At 45.4% G+C, this 9,222-nt stretch overlaps 1 pseudogene; it reads left to right on the forward strand.

Moving 5' to 3' along the window:
* Positions 1-5,785: 5,785 nt before the first annotated feature.
* Positions 5,786-8,043, forward strand: LOC123396760 (annotated as a pseudogene).
* The last annotated feature ends 1,179 nt before the right edge of the window (positions 8,044-9,222 follow it).

Below are 9,222 nucleotides of genomic sequence, written 5' to 3' on the forward strand. Positions count from 1 at the left end.
TGTTATCTCTTACCCCGAGGAACCTTAAGGCCATTTGATCTTGATAAAGCACCTCGAAGCACCCTCCCATCAGCCGCAGATCCTTCCCAACCCAGATATACATAAATGAATTGCATGTCCGACGCACATACGCCAAGAACATTTGTTGCAACTTCATTCTTTCTTGAACGAAATCTTGGTTTGTCAGTTTTTGGCACATGAACTTCTATATATGTCCTATCTAAGGCACCTAAACAATTCTATATTAATAACGAAATGTGTTAGACCATGAACTAAAATGGATCTATAAATATTTTTTAAGTTAAAATATTAAATTGATACCTTAAAGCACTTCCACCTTCCATCCGTGCAATTGGCTGGAATTGGTCGAGGCTTCTTAAGCAACACTCTCCACAGTTTTAAAACTGCGCCTAGTACTTCATGGAATTTCCGACTTACTACTTCAGGTGAACGCTGGAATTCATGATGGATTGCTCGATTTTTCTCATCATGTGCAAGTATGTGAAGGAACATGGCAACCGTTTCTTCCACGCTCATATGCCTAGTATCCTTCAACCCACCTATTTTTCTTACCAAAGAACATAACACTATGAAACAACGCCTATCCATCCGTAGTTGGAAAATGCATTTTGTATCCCTTACTCGTATCTTGTTGTTCAGGGTTTGTGCTCGAGTAATTGGGTCATACCAAGAAGGTTGCCTAATTCGACGCATCCTATATCGACTCCACCTAAGTAACATCATGAAAATTTGCAACAACAAGGATAAAATTATGAGTATTTTCACTCTTCGTTGCCTCATTGTGTGCCATAAGATTATGATTTCCCGGTTTTTTATGGACGTCTCATGTCTGTTAAAAAATCATATAAGAGTGGCACACAATCAGCTATAAGAAATTAGGTACAGTAAAATAAATAGCACACAAATGTATGAACAATCAAACACAACTAAGCAACAACCAACGAGAAAGTCACACATCAGCACCCAAGAAAAATAATGCATGCATAAAAGTAACTTCTTTTTTATGAAAAGTACCTCTGCTGGAAGTTTATCATTAGTTCCCAGACCAGATCTTGGATCAGCAAACATATTTTCATGGCCTTTATGTTTAAGATAGACCTATGCAAAGTTGTGTTTCTTTGCAAAGTTCAACATCTTAATGACAGAATTATCATCATGAATTAAATCAATTCCTTCGTCAAGGCTACAGCGAGGGCTTGTATAATATAACTCATCACCATCCTTGAAACCTACGTCATTAGCCATGCGAACTAGACGAAAATACAATGTTCGCTCACTGTCACAGTCTCGAAAAATGGACACTTCGCCACCGTCATAAGTAAGTGGCCCTTCCATTGAAAATGTTCCCCCATGATGCATTTTGATATGGATTAAATCCCCCTCCATTCTGTATTTATACAAGGCAATGGGATACATGAATCAAATGGATGCTTATTACGTATTGATATACTGATATACTGATGTACAAGACCATAAGGTGCAGCATTAATATGGGTTAAACTACTCTTTTTTCAGTGCAGGCGTACTGTTCAGACTGAAAATAGTAACAGTTTTATAGATAATAAAGTTTCAGATCTTTCAAAGTGCAGGCTCCATGAATAAAGAGTGTTAATTTCGTCTAACATATCCATTTGTATTAGAATTTATGCACAGACTATGTGCAGTCCTTTTCTTACAGTTCCCATTTGGCACTCAATTGTGTAGTCAAAACTGTACTCAGGAAGTATAGGGGTATGAAGCAAACATCATGAACAGTATTTGTTCTATACATGTGCAAGTAGAAGCAACAATGACAAGTCAACGATGATGAACAACTACAGCCAAAGAACAGCAAAATAAATTGTGCAAGTGCAAGAGATTTTCATCCACTAATTATATCCATACATTTCCCACATATGCCTTTTAAAAGGCCACCATGTACTAAGTAAGACCTAAATCTGTCTACACTTTTCCGTATGAATCAAACAAGGGAACAAATTAAACACGAAATGAAGGATTACTTCCCACCTGCAGCCTTTTGGTGACTGGTGCTCCTTCTAGAAAATAGTGAAACGAAGTGCTGAATCAAATCTGCAACCTGTGAATCAGGAGAAAAAATTGAAAGAAAAACAGATCTGGATCAGTTTGTGAAGGGAAAAGCTACGAATCCAGGTTTATTTGCAAAATCAGACGAGATACAATACGTAACAAGGTTGGATTGGCAGGAAAATCTCCAAGAATTCAAGATGGAAAGATGAAGAATAGGGCTACCTCAGCTCTTGTTCGTGCTTGCCGCCATCTCTGCAGAAGGAAGAGAAAGCAGTGGGTCAAAGATTTGTTTGGAGAAAGAATGGCACCACATCTAAATAGGGATAGTCAGGTAGGATTTTACCGCGCTTTTTCTAGCAGCTTCGCGCCTTATCTTCTTGCGCCGTGCGGGGCGTGAGGAGCAGCTCGTGTTTTTTTTCCGTCAATTCCCACTCCCACGTTGAATTACTAGGGTCCCCAGGGAAGAGTTTGACGGGAGTTTGGCCTCTGAACTCCCTTGCCCCTGCCCCTCTTAACTCCCATGTCCCTGACCCAATCAAGGGAAGTTAAGTCCCATGCATCTTAAACTCCCATTCCCCACCACCTAATCCCCCCAAACAAACACGCTGTAAGTTAGGCGTGGTGGACACATTTCCTCAACCCAAATGAAGTCTTCAACCTGTGCATCCAAAGCTTGCAAATAAAGTGCAAATTGATAAAATCATTGATGGTATCAATGCATCAGGTCCCCTCACTCGCTCAAAAGCTTCACGGTTAACTAATTTTTGTGGGCCTTTCTCCTTTGTATCTATCACAGAATCCTCAAGGGTTGATAAAACTTCATGGAGCCTAAGTGGATTCAAGCAATGCAAGAGGAACTACATCAATTCCAACTTAACAATGTGTCTGTCACGCCCAAGATGCGACCCTATCCTCAATTTGGCATGAGGGCCTCGTCAGGGATAGAAGCGCATCTCGTCGTGTCGCAAGAATGGATATCGTTACAAGTACATGTACTGAAAAGAAGAGATATATATATAGAGTTGGCTTACACTCGCCACAAACTACATCAGAGTCACATCAGTACAATACATAATCATCATGAATAAGAGCAGGGTCCGACTACGGACGAAAACAAACGAGAAAAGAAGAATGACGTCCATCCTTGCTATCACAGGCTGCCCTGGAACCCATCCTAGATCGATGAAAAAGAAGAAGAAGAGCAACTCCAATGAACAATCAACGCGCTCGCATCAAGTAACCTTTACATGTACCTACAACTGGTGTTATAGTAATTGTGAGCCACAGGGGACTCAGCAATCTCATTTCCAAAGGTATCAAGACTAGCAAAGCTTATTGGGTGGGGCATGGTTAAGTGGTGAGGTTGCAGCAGCGGCTAAGCATATATTTGGTGGCTAAACTTACGAGTACAAGAAATAAGAGGGGGGAAGATCTACGCATAGCGGACGTGAACTACTTATGATCAAATGAATGATCCTGAACACCTACCTACGTCAGACATAACCCCACCGTGTCCTCGATCGGAGAAGGAACTCACGAAAGAGACAGTCACGGTTACGCACACGGTTGGCAAGTTTTAATTAAGTTAACTTCCAGTTATCTAAAACTAGTGTTAAACAAAGTTTCCACGTTGCCACATCACCGCGGGCACGGCTTTACGAAAAGATTTAACCCTACAGGGATGCTCCAACTAGTCCATCACAAATTACCACAAGCCGCATAGAAATCCTCGATCACGACACTCGCGATCTCGTCGGATTCCTTAGTGGAAAACCTCAACTCTGAGATTACCCAAAGCATCACCGGAATCCCGATGCACAAGATATCTCGTCAAAGGTAAAACTAATCCAGCAAGGCCGCCCGACGTGTTGACAATCCCGATAGGAGTCACGTATCTCGTTCTCAGGACACGACGGATGAGCTAGACACTACTAGGAAAAGGGCTATAGATGATATAGATACTAATGGCGCACCACACAAGCAGTGCGCCACTACTATATAGTAGTGGCGCACCATGTGAGGTGTGCCATTAGTGTGATGGACACTAATGGCGCACCACACACTCGGTGCGCCACTACTATATTTTTTTATTTTTATTTCTTTTGCAAAACTACTAATGGCGCACCAGCAGCTGGTGCGCCATTAGTAACCAGGGTTAGTAATGGCGCATCTGTTGGTAGTGCGCCACTACTATAATTTTTTTTTGGTTTTTTTTTTGCAAACTACTAATGGCGCACTATAGCTAGTGCGCCATTAGTAACCAGGGTTACTAATGGCGCATACGTAGGTGGTGCGCCACTACTTTTTTTTGCAGAACTACTAATGGCGCACCACAAGCTGGTGCGCCATTAGTAACCAGGGTTACTAATGGCGCATTTGTAGGTGATGCGCCATTGCTAATTGTTTCTTCTAATGGCGCACCCTTGGGGATGCGCCATTGCTATCACCCCCGCTAAAATCCTATGCCAGTCCCCGTGCGGCCCCTGTGCCCGTATCGACCAAGTCGAGCTCGCTCTCCCCCGTATCCCTCCCCTTCTCCTGCTCTCCCTCCCAGCGGCGGCCGCCTCGTCGGCGGCGAGCCTCGTCGGACGTGCTCCTTGACGGCGTCGGGTACCTCCCCGCGCGGCCCCTGGGTTAGTCTCCTTCCCTTCTCCTCCCCCCTCCGTCCCTCTCCCGCTCGTCCCCATGGCCCAAGGGGGGCTGGTGACCTAGGGTTAGGTGCAGAGCTCCCTCGTGGCGGCAAGATCCAGACGGGGCCCGGCCGCCGCTGGCGCATGTCCTCTCTCGACGTCGCGGGTAACCCCCTCCGCGCCTTCACCTCTGCGACATCCCTCCTTTTCCGCACCGTTGGTCCTGCCGCATCCCCCTCCAGGTCCCCTGGGGCGCTGCTCGGCGGATCCCTGGTACAACTCTCGAACCTGGTACTGGGTGTGCTGGGTGCTGGTGCACAAGGTGGGCCTAGGGAGCAAAGGCGCTGCGCTGGCCAGCGCCGTCTCCTACTCCACGAACCTGGCCATACTGTGCCTGTACACGAGGCTGTCCGGTGCCTGCAGGAGGACGTGGACCGGGTTCTCCATGGAGGCCTTCGCCTTCAAGGAGTTGCGCCAGTTCGCGGAGCTCGCCGTCCCCTCAACAATGATGGTTTGGTGAGGAGAAATCGTGAGCAAGTCCCCTTGGCAATGATGGTTTGATTTCTGAAATGACAAATTTCTTGTTTTTCAAATTTGCAGCTTGGAATGGTGGTCGTTTGACCTGCTTGTGCTGCTGTCTGGCCTTTTTCCCAATCCTAAGCTTGAAACCTCTGTATTGTCGATATGGTAATCAAATCAAGACAAACTTTTGCAATACACAGTTCACCAATTTTATTTTTTTTCCTTTTGTTCTATTCTAAGTTGTGCGTTGCTGAATTCTGCAGTCTTAACACCGGCGCTCTCATGTTCACCGTGTCGTCTGGTCTCTGTGCAGCCATAAGGTGCCGTAAAACTCACAAACATAATGTTAAATGATGTATATATGCTGATTGTTGTCTCATTTTTTCCTGCATTTGCAATGCAGCACACGCGTTTCCAATGAACTTGGTGCCGGTAGGCCTCAGGTAGCGAGGCTGGCAACCATAGTTGTCATATGCATGGCCCTGTTTGCAGGCTCAGTGATCTCCATCACAATGATTTTGCTACGCAAGTCTTGGGGTTACATGTACAGCAACGAGGAGGAAGTGGTGACTTATATTGCCAGGATGATACCTGTCCTTGGGGTTTCTTTCTTCATAGATGGAATCCACACTTCCCTTTCAGGTACGAGCCGCGTATTTACAACAATCTGGAACCTGGTACAGCTCTCCCCAGCACCCAGGTACTAGCTTAATGCCCGTGCGTTGCCACGGGAAACCCACGAAAAACAAAGCCGTGAATGAAAAAGTGTGACAAACGCCAATGTTTTTCTCCTCTACATTTGTTGAACATAGTCGTGTGCACAAAGGTTTCGTTACCATCAAGATGAAATTTAGCAACATATTCGATAGGTTTCTGATAGTGGAACATAAGTAGGCCCTGTTGGAGACCTGTAGTTCTTTACGATCTCCTTGATTCACTTTAGGAATTTCATTCATCTTTGCATGAGTCCTTCTCATCAATTCACAAAAGTTCCGCAGTTTCTGGAAACACAAAGAACTGTATTGTTGATCTTTCATCTTGACCAGCATATTGCCGACGTCATATTCACTGAGTTCGACCGCACACGAGAGGTACCTACCACTCTTCTACTCTACTTACCAACAACAACCACCGCGATCCAATCCATCCCATCCCGCGCGCGCTCCGCCACTCTTGTTCGGATCCCCATTGCATCGGTGCTGTTTGGAACCGCGGCCGGTAGGCGATCGAGTGTGCGGAAAGTTTACTCTTTTGGTGGCTGGCGTCATCAGCCAAATCTACCACATCTCAGGCTTGTTGTTCACTGCAAGCAAGCCTAGTTTTGCTACTGCCTAGTGTCACACATTACCCAGTATTTGCTAAGTGATCCACCGAAGTCGAAGACACGTCCATTCATTTGTAATATATGTGCATTCTTCTGTTAGAGGCTTCTGGACTTGGTAATCCGGAGCTGCAGCCTGGTAGTTCTAATGCAGCATGCCCAAGCAGTTGCATCGAGCTTGAGAGGGAGGTCGAGGCTGCAGTCTTCGTGTACTGGCATAGGTAGACTGTGCGCGCTTCCTGCCGTGGAGGGATGCAGGGCTCGTGGTCAGCATATGCCTGGGGGGAGCGTTCGTCGCATGCCTGTTCAGCGGCTCCGTCGCCGGCGGAATCGGCCGGCGCCGCGCTTTTTAGCTCAGCGCGCTACCCATGATCATGGGAGCCGCCTTAAGGTACCATCTTCTATTTATAGTATGCCAACGCTTTGTTCATAGTAAGCATGTTATAAATCAATACTTGTCCCTGTCCAGTTTCGTTAACTTTGTTTAATTGCCACCTGTCTGCTAGCATTCCTTCTTTTTTAGTGCAACTACTATTAGTACTGGATTGCTGGGTGTTTTAAACAAAATACACATTGACTGCCGACTGCTGATTTGGTCATTTTGTGTCATTTACTTGCACTCAGCAAATAAAATTAGACCAGGAAATGAAATGCACCAGCTGTCTATGCCGTGTACAATAATCCAGTGTGCTTTGTTTTGCAAATATACTACTTAATCTGATCTACACTTGTTTGGCTGTCTGCTCTCGTTGTTGCCACTTGCCAAACTGAAAACTTTTAAAAACTGGGTGTACTGTTGTCATGTTGAGTAGCTTTGTTTCTGCAATATGGGTCGAGCAAGCAGTGCCCCGATGAAGAAAAGATTGTAGTGCCATATATTAATGCCCCAGTTACTTTTATCTTCAAGCCATTCTCTTCTTTATATTTCTTTAAAAGTACGTGTGAGTTTAATCGCTCTGCTTCTATAGTTGAAGGCTCCTGCTTGATTGAGATTTATAGCTCTTAATAATGTTTGTTGAATCAAATTGCTCTTAAGATTTATTTTATTCTCCTCTCTGTGCAGCTGTCCCTGGTTCAATTCCTCCCAAGAGCAGATCTGTGCCAAAGGGCAACTTTTCTTGCTCACGCGGATAACGGCCACAGGCTACTCCACAACAACGACAAGCACGACGGCCTTGACGAAGTTGTCCGCCGCCGACACCGAAGAGCAAGCATGCCTTCTCCAGACTTGCATGACGGGAGGGGAGGGGGCGGCCACTGCCTCCTTCACACACCAAGCCGCCGACACCGAAGAGCAAGCATGCCTTCTCCAGACTTGCATGACGGGAGGGGAGGGGGTGGCCACTGCCTCCTTCACACACCAAGCCGCCGACACCGAAGAGCAAGCCCGCCTTCTCCAGAGTTTGCAAAGAAGCTTTACGTTCAGGGCATGGTTGTTTGCACAGAGTGGCGGACACTACTTTGATCCTTTGACAGATAGTTCTTCATAATGTGATAGTGTATAGGCCTTCTTTCTAGGGACCTACTGCTCAACTACCGCACTCCTTGGCTACTACCGACCAAAAATTTTACAAATCTGTCTACATGTTTTGTTTCTATATATTTACAAATATCCTATCAATCCATTTTTAAAATGTATGGGCGCGGCAACGCGCGCCTTTCATGATCTAGTATGTTTTGTAACCTGTGCAAATATCAGAAAAAATAAAATAAATACATAATATTCATACTAGTGGTGCACCACTCAGCACTTTAGTGGCGCACTTCAAAAGCACACTAGGGGCGCATCGTCTACTAGTGCGCCATTAGTAAGCCAGAGCACATGGGTAAATATGGTCCTCGGAGGCATACTAATGGCGCACCATTAGTATACCAGATACTAATGGCGCACCAGGAGCTATACTAATGGCGCACTTCTTGGTGCGCCATTAGTATACCACATACTAATGGCGCACCATGAGCAATACTAATGGCGCACTGCCTGGTGCGCCATGAGTATACCAGATACTAATGGCGCACTTGTGGTGCGCCATTAGTAAAAAAATCTAATGGCGTGATGCTAGTGGCGTACCTATAGTGCGCCATTAGTAGCAAAAATAGGTGCACCATTAGCAAGCCTTTTCCTAGTAGTGAGATGTTGGGATCGCTAAACCTGTGGGTGACCAGAGGGGCGCCGGATATCGCTCAGGTGGGACCAACACTCATGAGGAGCACTGGCCCGGGGGTTGATTAATTATCCTTGGGGTCCGTAAAGTCCCTATGCAATTTTATTAGGTTATTAAATGTAGTACCAAAGTTGGGCCTTGCCAGACCAGCTTTAATCTAAAACGAATTATCAAGGGGGTCCCCATAACATCCCCGATCGTGTTAGGAGCGCTCAATTATGGAACATAACACCGGTAGTCGAAACTAAGGGGACAAAGGTGGAATAAAACACCAGGCTAGAAAGGCCGAGCCTTCCACCTTTTACCAAGTATATATGTACATTAAATCTAGATAACATTAATATGGTGATATAACAAGGAACCCATGTTATCACATGGAAGTAACTACACCTGCAACTAGCAACGCTAACAACATGGGTAAGCAAGCGTAACATAGCCAATCAGTGGTTTGCTAGGTTGAACAGGTTGAAGCTTTTCATGGCATTGTTGAAAGGCTGATATTTAAGATGTGGTAGGCAACGAGACATAATCGACA

The sequence above is a fragment of the Hordeum vulgare genome, chromosome 5H (assembly GCF_904849725.1).
Source record: "Hordeum vulgare subsp. vulgare chromosome 5H, MorexV3_pseudomolecules_assembly, whole genome shotgun sequence".
Taxonomy (NCBI): Eukaryota; Viridiplantae; Streptophyta; class Magnoliopsida; order Poales; family Poaceae; genus Hordeum; species Hordeum vulgare.